Here is an 18,589-nt window from a genome sequence, read left to right as displayed (position 1 = left end):
CGGCGTCCGCGTCGAGACGGGATACGGCGTCCGCGTCGAGACGGGATACGGCGTCCGCGTCGAGACGGGATACGGCGTCCGCGTCGAGACGGGATACGGCGTCCGCGTCGAGACGGGATACGGCGTCCGCGTCGAGACGGGATACGGCGTCCGCGTCGAGACGGGATACGGCGTCCGCGTCGAGACGGGATACGGCTCCCCGACCCTGCTGTGTAAATTCTTCTTAACCTGCTACGAAAAGTACACTTTGCCAGAAGAATTTGTATACCTTCTAGACAAGCCTGCTGATGTTGTTCAGGGGACGTTCAGTTGTTCCGCTGCAGCAATCGCGTCTCACACACACACACACACACACACACACACACACACACACACACTCACACACTCACACACACACACACACACTCACACTCACACTCACACTCACACTCACACTCACACTCACACTCACACTCACTCACTCACACTCACTCACACTCACACACACACACACACACACACACACACACACACACACACACACACACACACAGTTTTTACCTCTTGTGGTCCTTTCTCTATCGTCAATATAAAGAAAACACTAAAAGTAAATGGATATGAATGCTGTAAGTACAGATGAATATAACTAGGCAGTGATAACCATGTCGGATCTTATTACAGTATCATAAATCCTATGTCCTGGGATTCACTGATCTGTGTAGAATAACCCCTTACAGTATTACAGACACTATGTCCTGGGTTTTACTGTAATCTATGTAGAATAACCCCTTACAGTATCATAGATCCCGCGTCCTGGGATTTACTGTAATCTATGTAGAATAACCCCTTACAGTATCATAGATCCTGTGTCCTGGGATTTACTGTGATCTATGTAGTAGAACCCCTTACAGTATTATAGACACTATGTCCTGGGATTTACTGTAATCTATGTAGTAGAACCCCTTACAGTATTATAGACAATACGACCTGGGATTTACTGTAATCTATGTAGTAGAACCCCTTACAGTATTATAGACACTATGTCCTGGGATTTACTGTAATCTATGTAGTAGAACCCCTTACAGTATTATAGACAATACGACCTGGGATTTACTGTAATCTATGTAGTAGAACCCCTTACAGTATTATAGACAATACGACCTGGGATTTACTGTAATCTATGTAGAAGAACCCCTTACAGTATTATAGACACTGTGTCCTGGGATTTACTGTAATCTATGTAGTAGAACCCCTTACGTTCTAATGGCTCTTGTGTGGCTTGTAAGCATCGTAGAGTGCACCGTGTTAGAGGAGTATGTTCACGAGTCTCAGCTTTTCATAGATAGAATGGTTTGGGCTCCTACAGACATTTTGGTCAAACGGACCATGGACCCGGGCTCCTGCCGGATCCAAGCGCAGAAGACCAATCCGATGTTACAGCCCAGAAGTCTGTAGCTCAAACACACACACACCGTTTTAAAAGGAGCTGTAAGTTCTAAATCATGCACGCTCGACGGTGGGACACGTCCAGTTAAATCACTGGTGTGTTGAGTATTATGGAAATACCTGAACTTTAATTGGTTTATTGTTCCGTGTTATGGAAATACCTGAACTCTGATTGGTTTATTGTTTCGTGTTATGGAAATCCCTGAACTCTGATTGGTTTATTGTTCCGTGTTATGGAAATACCTGAACTCTGATTGGTTCGTGTTGCTGAAGGTACTGGTTCCAACTGATCTCAACCTTCACCCAGGAATGGATTTAGATTCATTCAGCATTGAACTTAGAAAATTGTTCATTTTTTTTGGTGCTTGAACGCTAAACGGTTGTATTTTATGTGGAGGAAGGAGAAACGCCAAGGTGGAGCTAGATGGGTGCATCATTTCTTTATTCAGTCATTGTAGTTTGTTTTTAGCTAGTCTGGTAGAATGAGGGTTGAGGAAGAGGAGAGAAGTCGAATGCCTTTTCGGTCGGCTCTTTTACACGGCGCTACAGTTTCCTCTCTGTAATGGACTCGGCATACTGCTGCTACAGTCTGCCGACACAGAGGTGTGACGTTTCCACTGACTGGTGTGTGTGTCTCGGCTCTCTCCCACTCAGCCAGCCACTATGCCGCTGCTCTTTCCGCTTCTCCCTCCCCAGCCCGATGCTACTTCCCGTCTTTGCCACGTCGGGGGAAAAAAAAAGCTTTCAGAGGCCGTCGGCACGCGCAAATAACGCTAGCTGCTAGTTCCTCTCCTGCTCGTTAGCTAGTTCCCCCCTCATGTCTGTGGCGGCCATTTAAAAAAAAAAAAAATAGCCGTGTATTAATGAGCTCTAATTGAGAATGGGCAATTTGCATGGTCATTGTGAATCTAACAAAGACACTCGTATATCGTATGGTCGTTGAGCTGCTGCATCATGGTTCTATTTAGAACCCAGACAGATGGTTTGTGCGGAATCTTTGATAGGGCAGTCCGTTCCATGTCATTTCAACAACCAGTTTCAGTATCAGCTCTACGTGTTTGACAAGCAGTATGAAGCTGCGGCTTGGAGTATTGCTTCTCCATACTATGAAATGTTTTCCCTGTGAATCTGGTGATTTCCCTGTTCAGTGAGATTTGTGATTTGAAGTCTCTTGCGTTATTTACCATTTTAAAGTAGTGTGAAAGTATCAGGCTACTGGATATTGCTGTTTTATCCACTTGTGTTTATTTAATAGATCACATTTCCTTTGCAACTTTGGGTTTAAAAAAAAAACAGATTTAGCTAATGATGAAAATAAATTCAGTTTCTCCTTGTAATGTATATTTAAACCAAATATTTTTCAGCAATGCTGATAATTCATATGTTACTAATTGCAGAAATGATTTCAGAGCAATCTGACATGGTGGGTGTCAGTCCTTTTCGTCTGGGGGACCCAGGGGAATTTAATGCTGTGCTTCTCTCCCCTCTTCTCTCCCCTCTTCTCTCTCTCTTCTCTCCCCTCTTCTCTCTCTCTTCTCTCCCCTCTTCTCTCTCTCTTCTCTCCCCTCTTCTCTCTCTCTTCTCTCCCCTCTTCTCTCTCTCTTCTCTCCCCTCTTCTCTCTCTCTGTGCTGAGTCCTTTCAAACCCCCTTGGCTCTGTATCGCCGGCTCCCTCTGAACCCACTAACAGATGCATTCACGCTATGCCTGAGGACCAATGATCTCCCCCTTCTCTCTCTCTCCTCTCCCCCTTTTCTCTCCCTTTTCTCTCCTCTCTTATTCAATGTGACTTTATTGTTATCGGAAACGTGTTTTACGTTTGCCAAAGCATGTGAAAAAACAACTACAAAAACCAACAAAGCGAATTAACTTCTTATGGCTGCAAGCCCGACGTCAGTACACTTATGACAACAGCCAGCTCAAGTGCAGGGCGCGAAATTCAAAATCTATATATTTTTTTAATATTTAGCTTTCACACATTAACAAGTCCAATGCAGCATATGAAAGGTACACATCTTGTGAATCCAGCCAACATGTCCGATTTTTAAAATGTTTTACAGCGAAAACAGCACGTATATTTATGTTAGCTCACCACCAAATACAAAAAAGCACTAACATTTTTCACAGCACAGGTAGCATGCACAAAGCCAACCTAACCAAGAACCAACCAAACTAACCAACAAACAACTTCATCAGATGACAGTCTTATAACATGTTATTCAATAAATCTATGTTTTGTTCGAAAAATTTGCATATTTCAGGTATAAATCATAGTTTACATTGCAGCTACAATCAGAAATTGCACCGAAAGCAGACAGAATAATTACAGACACCAACGCCAAATAACTAAATACTCATCATAAAACATTTCTGAAAAATACATAGTGTACAGCAATTGAAAGACAGGCATCTTGTGATTCCAGACAATATTTCCGATTTATCAAGTGTTTTACAGCGAAAACACAATATAGCGTTATATTAGCTTACCACAATAGCCAGAAACACAAGCCATTTCCCAGTAGCAAAAGTAAGCGATTGTAACAAACAAGCAAAAGATATATAATTTTTGACTAACCTTGATTTTCTTCCTCAGATGACAGTCCTATAACATCAGGTTATACATACACTTATGTTTTGTTCGAAAATGTGCATATTTAGAGCTGAAATCAATGGTTACACATTATGCTAACTTAGCTACTTTTTCCCACTACGTCCGGATTTTTCCTGACACTTTTTCTGACACACATATTCTGACCAAATAGCTATTCATAAACATAACTAAAAAATACATGTTGTATAGGAAATGATAGATCCATTAGTTCTTAATGAAATCGCAGTGTTAGAATTCAAAAAATAACTTCATTACGATATGCAGCTTCGGTTAGCTAGAGTACCCAAACGTTGGCCGCCCACGACTAGTTCACATGTACGACAGATATATGAAATAGCATCATAAAATGTTTCTTACTTTTGCTGATCTTCCATCAGAATGTTGTACAAGGGGTCCTTTGTCCAGAACAATCGTTGTTTGGATTTAGAACGGCAACTTTCCCTCTTGATTTAGCACGCGCACTAGCCAAGTGGCACGGATCTCTCCATCGTCAACAAAGTCAGAGAACGGAACACGGCAAAACTCCCGAAAAAATTTCAATAATCTGATGAAACTATATTGAAAAAACATACTTTACGATGATATGGTCACATGTATCAAATAAAATCGAAGCCGGAGATAGTAGTTGTCCATAACGGCAGCTAAACAGAAGGCAATCCCACTGTCCACCTCGCGCTACCCAGAGTACCAGAAATGAGGGACACGTCATACAAAGAGCCTGTATTCCACTTCAGACCAAGATAAACACGAAATTTCTTCTCTCACAGCCTCTTGACATCCAGGGGAAGGTCTATGAAGTGCACGTAGACTCTTACGTATCATGCCCATGTATAGGCAGGAAGAAGAACAGAGCCTCGATTTCAGACTTTCCACTTCCTGGTCAGGAAGTTTGTGCCAAATGAGTTCTGTTTGACTCACAGATATAATTCAAACGGTTTTAGAAACTAGAGAGTGTTTTCTATCCAATAGTAATAACAATATGCATATTGTACGAGCAAGAATTGAGTACGAGGCCGTTTGAAATGGGCACCTTTAATCAGAGCTACTCAATACTGCCCCTGCAGCCATAAAAAGTTAAACAAAAAAATAATCACACATTAACACCAAACATTACACACACATTAACACCAAACATTACACACACATTAACACCAAACATTACACACACATTAACACCAAACATTACACACACATTAACACCAAACATTACACACACATTAACACCAAACATTACACACACATTAACACCAAACATTACACACACATTAACACCAAACATTACACACACATTAACACCAAACATTACACACACATTAACACCAAACATTACACACACATTAACACCAAACATTACACACACATTAACACCAAACATTACACACACATTAACACCAAACATTACACACACATTAACACCAAACATTACACACACATTAACACCAAACATTACACACACACTAACACCAAACATTACACACACACTAACACCAAACATTACACACACACTAACACCAAACATTACACACACACTAACACCAAACATTACACACACACTAACACCAAACATTACACACACACATTAACACCAAACATTACACACACACTAACACCAAACATTACACACACACATTAACACCAAACATTACACACACACATTAACACCAAACATTACACACACACATTAACACCAAACATTACACACACACACTAACACCAAACATTACACACACATTAACACCAAACATTACACACACATTAACACCAAACATTACACACACACATTAACACCAAACATTACACACACACATTAACACCAAACATTACACACACACACTAACACCAAACATTACACACACATTAACACCAAACATTACACACACACACTAACACCAAACATTACACACACATTGGATATTTTAATAACAACCTGCTAAAATATTATTTGAGGTATAAAAAAAATGGAGCATAACATTATTTAAAATGTTATATTACATTGTTGCTTCTGACTCAGTGGGTCATTGACCTCAGTGGGTCACATCTTGCTGCTGTGTGGTATTTTACAGGGAGTATATGGGAGTTAATCAATGTTAGGTTTTTTTCTTCAAATTCTTTGTGTGAACTGAGCGAAATATGTATCTGTAATGTGGTCATACATTTGGCAGGAGGTCAGGAAGTGCAGCTCAGTTTCCAGCTCTGTGGGCATATAGCCTGTCTACTCTCGAGGGACAGGTCTGTCTTTTGGCAACCTTTCTCAATAGCAAGGCTACGCTCACGGAGTCTGTACATAGTCAAAGCTTTCCTTAAGTTTGGGTCAGTCACAGTGGTCAGGTATTCTGCCACGGTGTACTCTCTGTTTAGGGCCAAATAGCATTCTAGTTTGCTCTGTTATTTTTTTGGTTGTTTCTTTCCAGTGTGTCAAGTAGTTATCTTTTTGCTTTCTCATAATTTGGTCTAAATGTTGCTGTCCTCGGCCTCTGTGGAGTCTGTTTTGTGTTTGTGAACACAGTCTCAGTACCAGATGGCTGAGGGATCTCTTCTCTATGTTAATCTCTCTGTAGGTGAGGGCTTTGTGGTGGAATGTGGTGGGCATCACTTCCTTTTAGGTGGTTGTAGAATTTAACAGCTCTTTTCTGAATGTTGATACCTAGCAGGTATAGTTCTAATTCTGCTCTGCATGAACTGTTTGGGATTTTGCGTTGTACACAAAATATATATTTTTCTCTGAATTCTTCATGCAGAGTCTCCATTGGGTGTTTGTCCCATTTTAGTGAATTCTTGGTTGGTGTTTGGACCTGCAGACCTCACAACCACAGCGGTTCAAGTAATTTTTTTTGCCAGATCCTATTTGGGATGTCGAGTTATATGTTCCTTTTGATTGCTTTGATGACCCTTCTTGTCTCTTAGATGGTTCACAGCCTTATGGAAGCGCTAGGTATAGAGCTATGTGTGTGTTTTAGGGTAACATTGTCTATATATCATCTTGTATTTGTTGTCCTGGCTACTGGACCATTTCTGGGGGGAAAAACAGATTCACTGTCAGGGCCTAAGTCTGACAGAATCTGTGCAGAAGATCTAGGTGCTGCTGTGGGCCCTCCTTGGTTGGTGACAGATCTAGGTGCTGCTGTAGACCCTCCTTGGTTGGGGACAGATCTAGGTGCTGCTGTAGGCCCTCCTTGGTTGGGGACAGATCTAGGTGCTGCTGTAGGCCCTCCTTGGTTGGGGACAGATCTAGGTGCTGCTGTAGGCCCTCCTTGGTTGGGGACAGATCTAGGTGCTGCTGTAGGACCTCCTTGGTTGGGGACAGATCTAGGTGCTGCTGTAGGCCCTCCTTGGTTGGGGACAGATCTAGGTGCTGCTGTAGGACCTCCTTGGTTGGGGACAGATCTAGGTGCTGCTGTAGGCCCTCCTTGGTTGGGGACAGATCTAGGTGCTGCTGTAGACCCTCCTTGGTTGGGGACAGATCTAGGTGCTGCTGTAGGACCTCCTTGGTTGGTGACAGATCTAGGTGCTGCTGTAGGCCCTCCTTGGTTGGGGACAGATCTAGGTGCTGCTGTAGGCCCTCCTTGGTTGGGGACAGATCTAGGTGCTGCTGTAGACCCTCCTTGGTTGGGGACAGATCTAGGTGCTGCTGTAGGACCTCCTTGGTTGGGGACAGATCTAGGTGCTGCTGTAGGCCCTCCTAGGTTGGGGACAGATCTAGGTGCTGCTGTAGGCCCTCCTTGGTTGGGGACAGATCTAGGTGCTGCTGTAGGCCCTCCTTGGTTGGGGACAGATCTAGGTGCTGCTGTAGGCCCTCCTTGGTTGGGGACAGATCTAGGTGCTGCTGTAGGCCCTCCTTGGTTGGGGACAGATCTAGGTGCTGCTGTAGGCCCTCCTTGGTTGGGGACAGAGCTAGGTGCTGCTGTTGGCCCTCCTTGGTTGGGGACAGATCTAGGTGCTGTAGAACCTCCTTGGTTGGGGACAGATCTAGGTGCTGCTGTAGACCCTCCTTGGTTGGGGACAGTAGATCTAGGTGCTGCTGTAGACCCTCCTTGGTTGGGGACAGATCTAGGTGCTGCTGTAGACCCTCCTTGGTTGGGGACAGTAGATCTAGGTGCTGCTGTAGACCCTCCTTGGTTGGGGACAGTAGATCTAGGTGCTGTAGGCCCTCCATGGTTGGGGACAGATCTAGGTGTTGCTGTAGACCCTCCTTGGTTGGGGACAGATCTAGGTTCTGCTGTAGACCCTCCTTGGTTGGGGACAGATCTAGGTTCTGCTGTAGACCCTCCTTGGTTGGGGACAGATCTAGGTGCTGCTGTAGACCCTCCTTGGTTGGGGACAGTAGATCTAGGTGCTGCTGTAGACCCTCCTTGGTTGGGGACAGTAGATCTAGGTGCTGCTGTAGACCCTCCTTGGTCGGGGACAGATCTAGGTGCTGCTGTAGACCCTCCTTGGTTGGGGACAGATCTAGGTGCTGCTGTAGGCCCTCCTTGGTTGGGGACAGATCTAGGTGCTGCTGTAGGCCCTCCTTGGTTGGGGACAGATCTAGGTGCTGCTGTAGACCCTCCTTGGTTGGGGACAGATCTAGGTGCTGCTGTAGGACCTCCTTGGTTGGGGACAGATCTAGGTGCTGCTGTAGGCCCTCCTTGGTTGGTGACAGATCTAGGTGCTGCTGTAGGCCCTCCTTGGTTGGGGACAGATCTAGGTGCTGCTGTAGGCCCTCCTTGGTTGGGGACAGATCTAGGTGCTGTAGGCCCTCCTTGGTTGGGGACAGATCTAGGTTCTGCTGTAGACCCTCCTTGGTTGGGGACAGATCTAGGTGCTGCTGTAGGACCTCCTTGGTTGGGGACAGATCTAGGTGCTGCTGTAGACCCTCCTTGGTTGGGGACAGATCTAGGTGCTGCTGTAGGCCCTCCTTGGTTGGGGACAGATCTAGGTGCTGCTGTAGGCCCTCCTTGGTTGGGGACAGATCTAGGTGCAGATATAGGTGCTGCTGTAGGTCCTCCTTGGTTGGGGACAGATCTAGGTGCTGCTGTAGACCCTCCTTGGTTGGGGACAGATCTAGGTGCTGCTGTAGGCCCTCCTTGGTTGGGGACAGATCTAGGTGCTGCTGTAGGCCCTCCTTGGTTGGGGACAGTAGATCTAGGTGCTGCTGTAGGCCCTCCTTGGTCGGGGACAGATCTAGGTCCTGCTGTAGGCCCTCCTTGGTTGGGGACAGATCTAGGTGCTGCTGTAGGTCCTCCTTGGTTGGGGACAGATCTAGGTGCTGCTGTAGACCCTCCTTGGTTGGGGACCGAAGCACCAGATCATCAGCAAATGGTAGACCTTTGATTTCCCAGTCCAGTAGGATGAGGCCCGGGTGCTGCAGACTGTTCTAGTGCCCTCGCCATTTCATTGATATATATATATACAGTATGTTGAAGAGGGTGGGACTCAAGCTGCATCCCTGTCTCACCCCACGGCCCTCAGGAAAGACATCTGTGTGTTTTATTGCCAATTTTAACCGCGCGCTTGTTGTTTGTGTACGTTGATTTTATAATGTCGTATGCTTTTTCCCCCAGCAACACTTTCTATCAATTTGTATAGCAGACTCTCATGCCAAATTGAGTCTAGCTTTTTTTTTTTTAAATCAACAAAGCATGAGAAGACTTTGTTTTGTTTGTTTGTCATTTTAAGGTGTATTCTTGGTCTGTCATATGGTATTTTGGTAAGAAGACAATTTTGATAAATTTTGATAATGACACTGAGGACATGTTGGGAGTCTGCTGTCGATAATACTGAAGAGGATTTTTGTTGACACAGATTTCACTGTCATTATTGTGGAGAAGTGGTTCGTCTCCATTTTGAATGAATACTTCTTTGTTGTTTGTTTAGTGTTTTCCAATTTTCCCAGAAGTGGTTAGATTCTATGGATTCTTCAATTACATTGAGCTGATTTCTGACGTGCTGTTCCTTCTTCTTTGTTCTTAGTGTATCTCTGTACCATTTTTAGTATTTCACCATGGTGAACCGCTTGTCAGTCTGTTTCTTGTCTTAATCTCTCTCTTCTCTTCTGCTGTTTCTGTAGTGACACCAGGCTTTTTTCATGGCGTCTACTTCAAAGCTAGATTAAAGCCAATCAGGGCAACTTTGCTGATGAAAGGTTAAACTCCTCTCAGCAGGGTTCTCTTCAGAATGCACAGAGGGGCCTGTTCCATTTGAAGGGAGAACAAGAATGACTGACTGGATTTGTGAGGGGAGGGGGAGAGAGAGGTGGCTAGGGAGGGAGAGGAGGGAGAAGGGAAGAAGAGAGAGCGAGAGGGGTAGAGGAGAGAGAGATGCAGGGAGAGGAGAGAGAGATGCAGGGAGAGGAGAGAGAGATGCAGGGAGAGGAGAGAGAGGGGGGAGAGGAGAGAGAGGGGGGGGGAGAGAGAGCGAGGGGGGGAGAGGAGAGATAGATGCGGGGAGAGGAGAGAGAGGGGGGAGGAAGAAGGAGCGAGGGGGGGGGAGAGAGAGAGAGAGGGTGAGGGGAGGAGGAGATAAGGGAGAGAGAGAGAGGGGGGAGGAAGAGAGAGAGAGGAGGAGAGAGAGGGGGGAGAGAGAGGGGGTGAGGGGAGGAAGAGAGAGAGAGAGAGAGAGAGAGAGGAGGAGAGAAGGGAGAGAGGTGGGAGGAAGAGAGAGAGAGACAGAGAGAGAGAGAGGGGGGAAGAAGAGAGAGATGAAGAGAGAGAGAGAGAGAGAGGGGGGAAGAAGAGAGAGATGAAGAGAGAGAGAGGGGGGAGGGAGAGAGAGACAGAGAGAGAGAGAGAGGGGGGAGGGAGAGAGAGCTCAGCTCTCCTCTACTGTTGGTGGTCCAGAAGGTAAAGTGATGGCTGCTTCCACAGCCAGACTATATATATATATCGGGATGAGAAATGAAGATGAAGATGCACTATATTTTCTACACACTTTTATTGTCCGTAAACAAATGATTTATCGGAGGTTGTGAGAAGTTATATACCAACGAAAGGAGTGAGCGAGAGACGCAGAGGGAAATACATTTCCTGCAAGATCTTTCCCAACAATGCTGTAATTACCATCAGTAGTAAAACATATAATACTATAAAGTAGAATTAAAATCACACGAAAAATACGAAATAAGATGAACGCGAGAAAAGTAAGACGGATATATATATATACAGGGTCATTTCCAGGGTTGGTACCAATACCGTATTTACAATGTGGGATACTTGTGGTACTTGAGTGGTAGGGGTAGATATGGGGAAGGTGACTAGGCATTAGAATACATGCTAAACAGAGTAGCATCACTATATATAAAGATTGTGTGTAGAGTCCTGTGAGTGAGCATGGAGTCTAAGGGAGCATTAATAGTAAAAGGGTTAATGCAGATAGTCCGTGTGGCCATAATTGTTATCTGTTCTGCAGTCTTATGTCTTGGGGGGTAGAAGCTGTTCAGGAGCCTGTCAGACTTGTTGCATCGGTACCACTTCCTGTTCCGCCCGGCAGAGAGAACAGTCTGTGTCTTGGGGGTAGAAGCTGTTCAGGAGCCTGTCAGACTTGTTGCGTCGGTACCACTTCCTGTTCCGCCCGGCAGAGAGAACAGTCTGTGTCTTGGGGGTAGAAGCTGTTCAGGAGCCTGTCAGACTTGTTGCGTCGGTACCACTTCCTGTTCCGCCGGGCAGAGAGAACAGTCTGTGTCTTGGGGGTAGAAGCTGTTCAGGAGCCTGTCAGACCTGTTGCATCGGTACCACTTCCTGTGGTACCGACAGAGAGAACCGTATGTGTCTTGGGGGTAGAAGCTGTTCAGGAGCCTGTCAGACTTGTTGCGTCGGTACCACTGTGCAGCGACAGAGAGAACAGTCTGTGTCTTGGGGGTAGAAGCTGTTCAGGAGCCTGTCAGACTTGTTGCGTCGGTACCACTTCCTGTGCAGCGACAGAGAGAACAGTCTGTGTCTTGGGGGTAGAAGCTGTTCAGGAGCCTGTCAGACCTGTTGCATCGGTACCACTTCCTGTGGTACCGACAGAGAGAACCGTATGTGTCTTGGGGGTAGAAGCTGTTCAGGAGCCTGTCAGACTTGTTGCGTCGGTACCACTTCCTGTGCCGCCCGGCAGAGAGAACAGTCTGTGTCTTGGAAGGCTGGAGGCTTTAAATATATTTTTTTAACAATTTTCCGGGCCTTCCTTTCACACCAGCTGATATAGAGGTTCTGGATGTCTGGGAGCTCGGCCCCAGTGATGTACTGGGCGGTACCGCACCATCCTCTGTAGCGCCACGGGATCGAGGGCGGTGCAGGTGCCATACCAGGCAGTGATGCAGCCAGGCAGGATGCTCTCTATGGTACAGGCTGTAGAACTTTGTTTCAGGATGCGAGGGCCCATGCCAAATCTTTTCAACCTCCTGAAGGGGAACAGGCGCTGTCGATTGTCTGTGTGTGGACCGATTTGATGTCCTCATTGATTTAGACATGGAGGAACTTAAAGCTGTCTACGTGCTCCACTACTGTCCCGTCGATGTGGAGGAGGGCTCCTCCTTTCCTGTGTCTGGTATGACAGTATTTGGAATAATACACGTTTTAAATTCGCTTCATGAGTAGTGCGTGACCCTGGAGTGGCAAATCATTCCAATGGGTCTTTTCTCCATTCTGACAACAAACATCTAGGCTTTTTATTTTTAACCAAAATGTTGTCTTGATTTTTAGATCGAAACATTTGAGTGGACTGCTGGAATCAGGGAAACAATGTTTTTTATTGTAATTCTATACTTTGAATATGAATAATAATGGACACTGAGTGTTTTGACATGACGACGAATGAAAATGCCAGGGAGGAGTTATTGTGACAGCATAGGAACCAAAGTGTTGGTCAGTATTTCCCATCTTTGGCTGCATGTAAATGTTTCTTGATGTAGCCAACATATTCATGGTTCACCTATTCCTCTTGATTTTACAAGATATTCTTGAACAAACATGCTGATTTAGGCCTAACCCATAACTGGTATCAGGCAGCATTTCACTAATGTCTACACCTGTTGTATTCGGCACATGTGACTAATACGATTTTGATTTAGATACGTTTGCTCTGACTCGGTACATGTATTAGCTAGTTTGCCAGCTAACTAGTGATTCGCATCAACGGCTAACACAATTTAGCTAAAACTTGCAAAGAATAGACAAACTAGCTGTTTGCAGATGTATGACACAAACTAATACTGTAATTTATAGAACGCTTCCTGATTTTATATTAAGAAGCAAAGTGGAAGCAGCATTGTTGTCATCAACATTGTTGCATGTGCTACATTGACCATGTAGACTGAACGCAAGCGTCTCGTGGTCGAGCAACAACATGCGCTCCTGTGTGCAACAGTATCTTCTAAGAGACGCGACAGGGCTAGGTCTGTGTGCAACAGTATCTTCTAAGAGACGCGACAGGGCTAGGTCTGTGTGCAACAGTATCTTCTAAGAGACGCGACAGGGCTAGGTCTGTGTGCAACAGTATCTTCTAAGAGACGCGACAGGGCTAGGTCTGTGTGCAACAGTATCTTCTAAATCAAAGAGAAATCGGCGAAGCATGAATATGTTGGCTATATGAAATAGCTAAGAGAGCATTTTAACGTAGCCAAAGATTACAGGGTCCCCTAGGCAACACTGACCAACACCTTGTTTCTTACCCACAACTCCTCCCTGGCATTTTCATTCGTCATCATGTCAAAATTCCCACTATTATCTTCCATCTATAGAATTTAGAATATTCATTCTGAAGTCAAATAACAATTGTAACATTTGGTTTAAAAATAAGGCCTAGATTGGCAGTGTGGAAATGATCTTAAATGAGTGCAGAAAAAAATAAATGAAAATGCAAAAAAAATAGTTGAAGTTTAATTGAACTGTATAAAACAATCGGAACGGAGAGAGACCCATTGAAATCACTTAGCGTGATGTATGTCTTGCCGCCATAACCACCTGGGGGCGGCCCGTCAGGAAGTCCAGCATCCAGTTGCAGAGGGAGGTGTTCAGTTCCAGGGTCCCAAGCGTGTTGACGTGCATCGAGGGCACTATGGTGTTGAACGCTGAGCTGTAGTCAATGAAAAACATTCTCACATAGGTATTTCTCTTAGCTAAGTGGGTGAGGGCAATGCGGAGCACAATTTAGATTGCGTCGTCTGTGGATCTGTTGGGCTCGGTATGCAAATAGGAGTGGGGTCTGGGATGATGGCGTTGATTTGTGCCATCACCAGCCTTTCAAATCACTTCATGATTACAGATGTGATTGCTACAGGGTGGTAGTCCTTGTGGCAGGAAGCCTCAGAGTTCTTGGGAACATGAATAATGGTGGTCAGCTTGAGACGTGGGGATTACCAGACTGGGACAAGGAGAGGCTGAAAATAACTGAATAAGCCTTGCCAGCGCCCTGGATTAACGTCCGGCCCTGCAGCCTTGCGAGTGTTGACCTGATTAAAAAAAAAAAAAAAAAAAAAAAAGACTTACTCATGTCGGCCTCTGAGAACGAGATCACCCAGTCCTCTGGGTCGGCGGGGGTCCTCATGCACGGCTCGGTGTTGTTTTTGTCGAAGCGTGCATAAAATGCATTGAGTTAGTTTGGTAGAGAGGCATTGTTGGGCAGATCGCGGCTGGGTCTTCCTTTGTAATCCATAATGGACCGTAGCCCCTGACACATGCGTTGGGCATCAAGGTATTCTATCTTGTTCCTGTAGTGTCTTTTTTGATGGATCTGTGGAGGTCAAAGTACCATTTAATGAAATTGTTCCTGTCCTCAGCCGTAGACATGGGGTTTGCTGTAGTTTAGTGCGTCAACCTCTGTGTTAATCCAGGGCTTTTGATTGGGGAAGCAGCGACCTTTCACTGTGGGGACAACGTCAGTGATGTATTTCCTAATGAACCGGGGACTGAGGTGGTTAGCTCGTCAACGGTATTGGTCCCGGGACATATTCCAGTCAGCGCTAGCAAAGCAGTCCTGTAGCTTGGCACAAATGGTATTTTAAGTTGGAAGCCCAGAGATGAAAAAAGTAATAAAAACATTTTTTTTTCATTGGTTATCCATAAACCATATGTTGGGTGATTCTCACGAAATCTTGATTTCAAAGATTTCAAACATGAAATCTTTATAAGGACTTGCATCAACAAATTTCCGTTTTAGGCGTTAATAACAAGGTCTGAAGTGTTTGTGCATTAATAATAAAAAAACATTACTGACAATCTAACACCTTTTTTGAACATATTTTCCAAAACAAGGAATTAAAAATCTCATTACCGCAACGGTCTGAGAACATCAAGATCATTAGGAAAGCTAATACATTTAAAAAATATATATAGCATGGATTATTAACAGTCAGCTAATACATTTAAAAATATATATATCATGGATTATTAACTGTCATCCAAAGTTACTTGAAACTCTAATAATATATATTTTTAAATTAACATTTTTATTTGATTTTGACTGACTTCTCTCATTACCGTAACACCTTCTGCATTTTACAACATAATATTTTTGATATTTATGACATATGTTCAAAATGAAGCCTGAAAGAAGGTAAAGGTAACATATAGATTGTTCACATGCATTTAAAAGCAAACTACTATTTTTCCATTCGTTAAAAAAATGAACATTTAAATTAACACCTGTTGCGGTAATGAGGTCGATGATTTCGGTAATGATAATAAGTATAGTAAGACTGAGGTATGATTTTTAAAAACATTTATAAAATTGAATGTCGAAAATAAATGAGATCATATTGGCAGAATCGTGTATTTTCAAGTTAAATCAATTTCATTTTGCAATTCTTCAAAAGTACATAACATACAAAACCAACCCATACAAACACATTAGAACAGCACATGTCATCGTCACTACACACACTGGCCTGTACACTGTCCCTCGGGGATGACGTGTCTACGACCCCAAGCTGGTGCAGCTTCTTCAAGCCAAAAGTTTTCATTTCGTTTTGCACATGTAATCTCTGTCTGTGACTCTTCCGCCGGCCCATTCTAAATGACTTAAAGAATTTAGCCTTGGAAAGGTTGTGCCTTTTTGGATTCTCGGGACAGAAATCTTCTTTGAAGATTTTGCGATAGTATCCGTTATAAGGCTCTCTTTTTACGGGAATAGCTGGCCCTTTTTTTTTTTTCAGAGTTTCTCCTAATTTCCCGTTTATTACAGTGGAGACTTCATCTTGATGAAGGAAGCGGCTAACACGTGTTCGCTTTAGTCTTCTCTGGCTGTTTATGTTCTCTGATGACCTCTCTTTGTAGTGCTGGACCTCTCCGCCTTCCATGTTGACAGTTACCTGCTTCCTCTTGGCCATCGCCTTCCATGTTGACAGTTACCTGCTTCCTCTTGGCCATCGCCCTTCCATGTTGACAGTTACCTGCTTCCTCTTGGCCATCGCCTTCCATGTTGACAGTTACCTGCTTCCTCTTGGCCATCGCCTTCCATGTTGACAGTTACCTGCTTCCTCTTGGCCATCGCCAAGTATCTTCAGTCTTTTCTTGAGGTTGATCATCTCTCCACAATATTCTCATCTGTGTAGCACAAATTTAACCTCCATTTTGATACGTGTTTTCTTTCTTCTGTTCCTCTTTTTGATTGTGATTCCTTTTTTTTGTGGGGGGGGTAGATGTCTTCATTGGTCCTGGTGTCTGTAGATATGTCTCGCTCTTCTCTTTAGGAAGTTGACTTGATGTCAGGGACATTTTACCTGCTGAGGTGTGAGAATGTCTGTTCTTCTTGAGGAGGCGGCTTTGTCTTCCAGATTTTGAACAACTTCTTCAGTTTGCTTCTTGAAACATGTTGACGGGCATCATCTTCCGGGCTTGATGGCGTCAAATACAGCTTTTTACCTGTTTCCGTCTTCCGTAATACCTTTTTTTTAGTTTTTCCCGACACTGTTTTTTCCCCCTTATTTTCATGTTGCTTCTTTGTCAGATCTTGAGTTTTCTTGGTTTTACAATTGTGCTTTTTGTTTTTGATATCTGGAAATGGAAAGGAAGCATGTCTGAAAACATGGGAAACATCTTACTGTTATGGACACGCTGTCCTAGAGACGGAATGGCTTTGTGTGTGTGTGTGTGTGTGTGTGTGTGTGTGTATCCAATAGTAGAGACTGATTGGCTTACAGACTGTGTGGCCATCCTATGGTAGAAACTGATGGCTTACAGACTGTGTGGCCATCCTATAGTAGAGACTGATTGGCTTTGTGTGTGTGTGTGTGGCCATCCAATAGTAGAGACGGAATGGCTTTGTGTGTGTGTGTATCCAATAGTAGAGACTGATTGGCTTACAGACTGTGTGGACATCCTATAGTAGAAACTAAATGGCTTACTGTGTGTGTGTGTGTGTGTGTGTGTGTGGTGGACGTGTGTGTGTGTGTGTATCCTATAGTACAAACTAAATGGCTTACTGTGTGTGTGTGTGTGTGTGTGTGGTGGACGTGTGTGTGTGTGTGTGTATCCTATAGTACAAACTAAATGGCTTACTGTGTGTGTGGTGGATGTGTGTGTGTATGTGTAGACTTCCTAACACTGTAGGGTATTGACTTCCTATAGACACAGTATGAGGACATAGGCTTCCTATGTCCTCATATATATATATATATATATATATATATATATATATGCTAATTACTCTTGCTGTAACCTCCAACCCCTGACCTCTCTCTCTTTCTTCCAGCAGTTCTGGGTTGATGTAAACTTTTGTTCTCTGAAATTTGTCAGCTAAAGCTTTTCTTTTTGTCACTTTCTGACTCTCTGCAATTAAACAGGACATAAAGCAAACTATCAACAGTTTGTAAAATGTAAATAAATAGTTCATTTATATATTTATCTTTTAAAAATATAGTCTGTATGATTTTAAATTGTCATTACCGAAACAGAAGTTCTCTCTACCACAACCGGCCTTAAATTGCAGCAGTAAGTGAGAATGGTGGAGGATGAGGAACCTTGTGTTGCTAACAAAAGACAAGACATGATGACTAAGCACATTTTTACTCAGTGTACATAATTAGACATTAATTAAGTATATTTTCATAGAACATTTTTAATCTGACGTTTTCTAAATGTGATAAACTACCTGTCTCAGTAATGATAGTCAATACTGTCATGTACGCAGTGTGACAAGAGAATGTTTAACTTTTAACTGGAGAAAATATAAAGAGATCTGCTTATCTGGTAGCCATCTTGGAAGGCAGATGTGTTGCTTCATTCAAAATCAAACTTTATTTAAAATGCTCTGCGAGTGTAAACAGTCCTTCAAAGCTCTTGTGGAGAGGGAGAACATCAGTCATGGGGACACTTCATTTTAACACCATTTCTTTCATTATTATTATACATGAATATTCAGTTAATTATTTTTTCTGTCATTTGAACACATCTATTAGAATAAACATGTACATTTTTTGTTGTTGAATATTTTCAATTTACTCTGTTTAAATTACAACATGACACGTTCAGACAGAGCTGGACACGTTGAGGTAATGAGAATCTCAGCAGAAAATGCAATAAAATACAAAAATAATTCATTCCTATGTTGAAATGACTCTTTGTGCAAGGTAGAGAACACTTACCTTTTATTATGATATTTT

The 18,589-nt window shown here is 43.6% G+C and overlaps 1 protein-coding gene across 2 annotated transcripts in view; it reads left to right on the top strand.

The window, feature by feature from the left end:
* dipk2ab (divergent protein kinase domain 2Ab) overlaps nucleotides 1–18,589 on the top strand; it is a 114,456-nt gene that overhangs the window by 23,058 nt on the left and 72,809 nt on the right. The gene's annotated exons all lie outside the window — the stretch shown is intronic.

The sequence above is a fragment of the Salvelinus fontinalis genome, chromosome 7, assembly GCF_029448725.1.
Source record: "Salvelinus fontinalis isolate EN_2023a chromosome 7, ASM2944872v1, whole genome shotgun sequence".
In the NCBI taxonomy this organism is placed as follows: domain Eukaryota; kingdom Metazoa; phylum Chordata; class Actinopteri; order Salmoniformes; family Salmonidae; genus Salvelinus; species Salvelinus fontinalis.
This window is presented reverse-complemented; position numbering and strand designations above follow the sequence as displayed.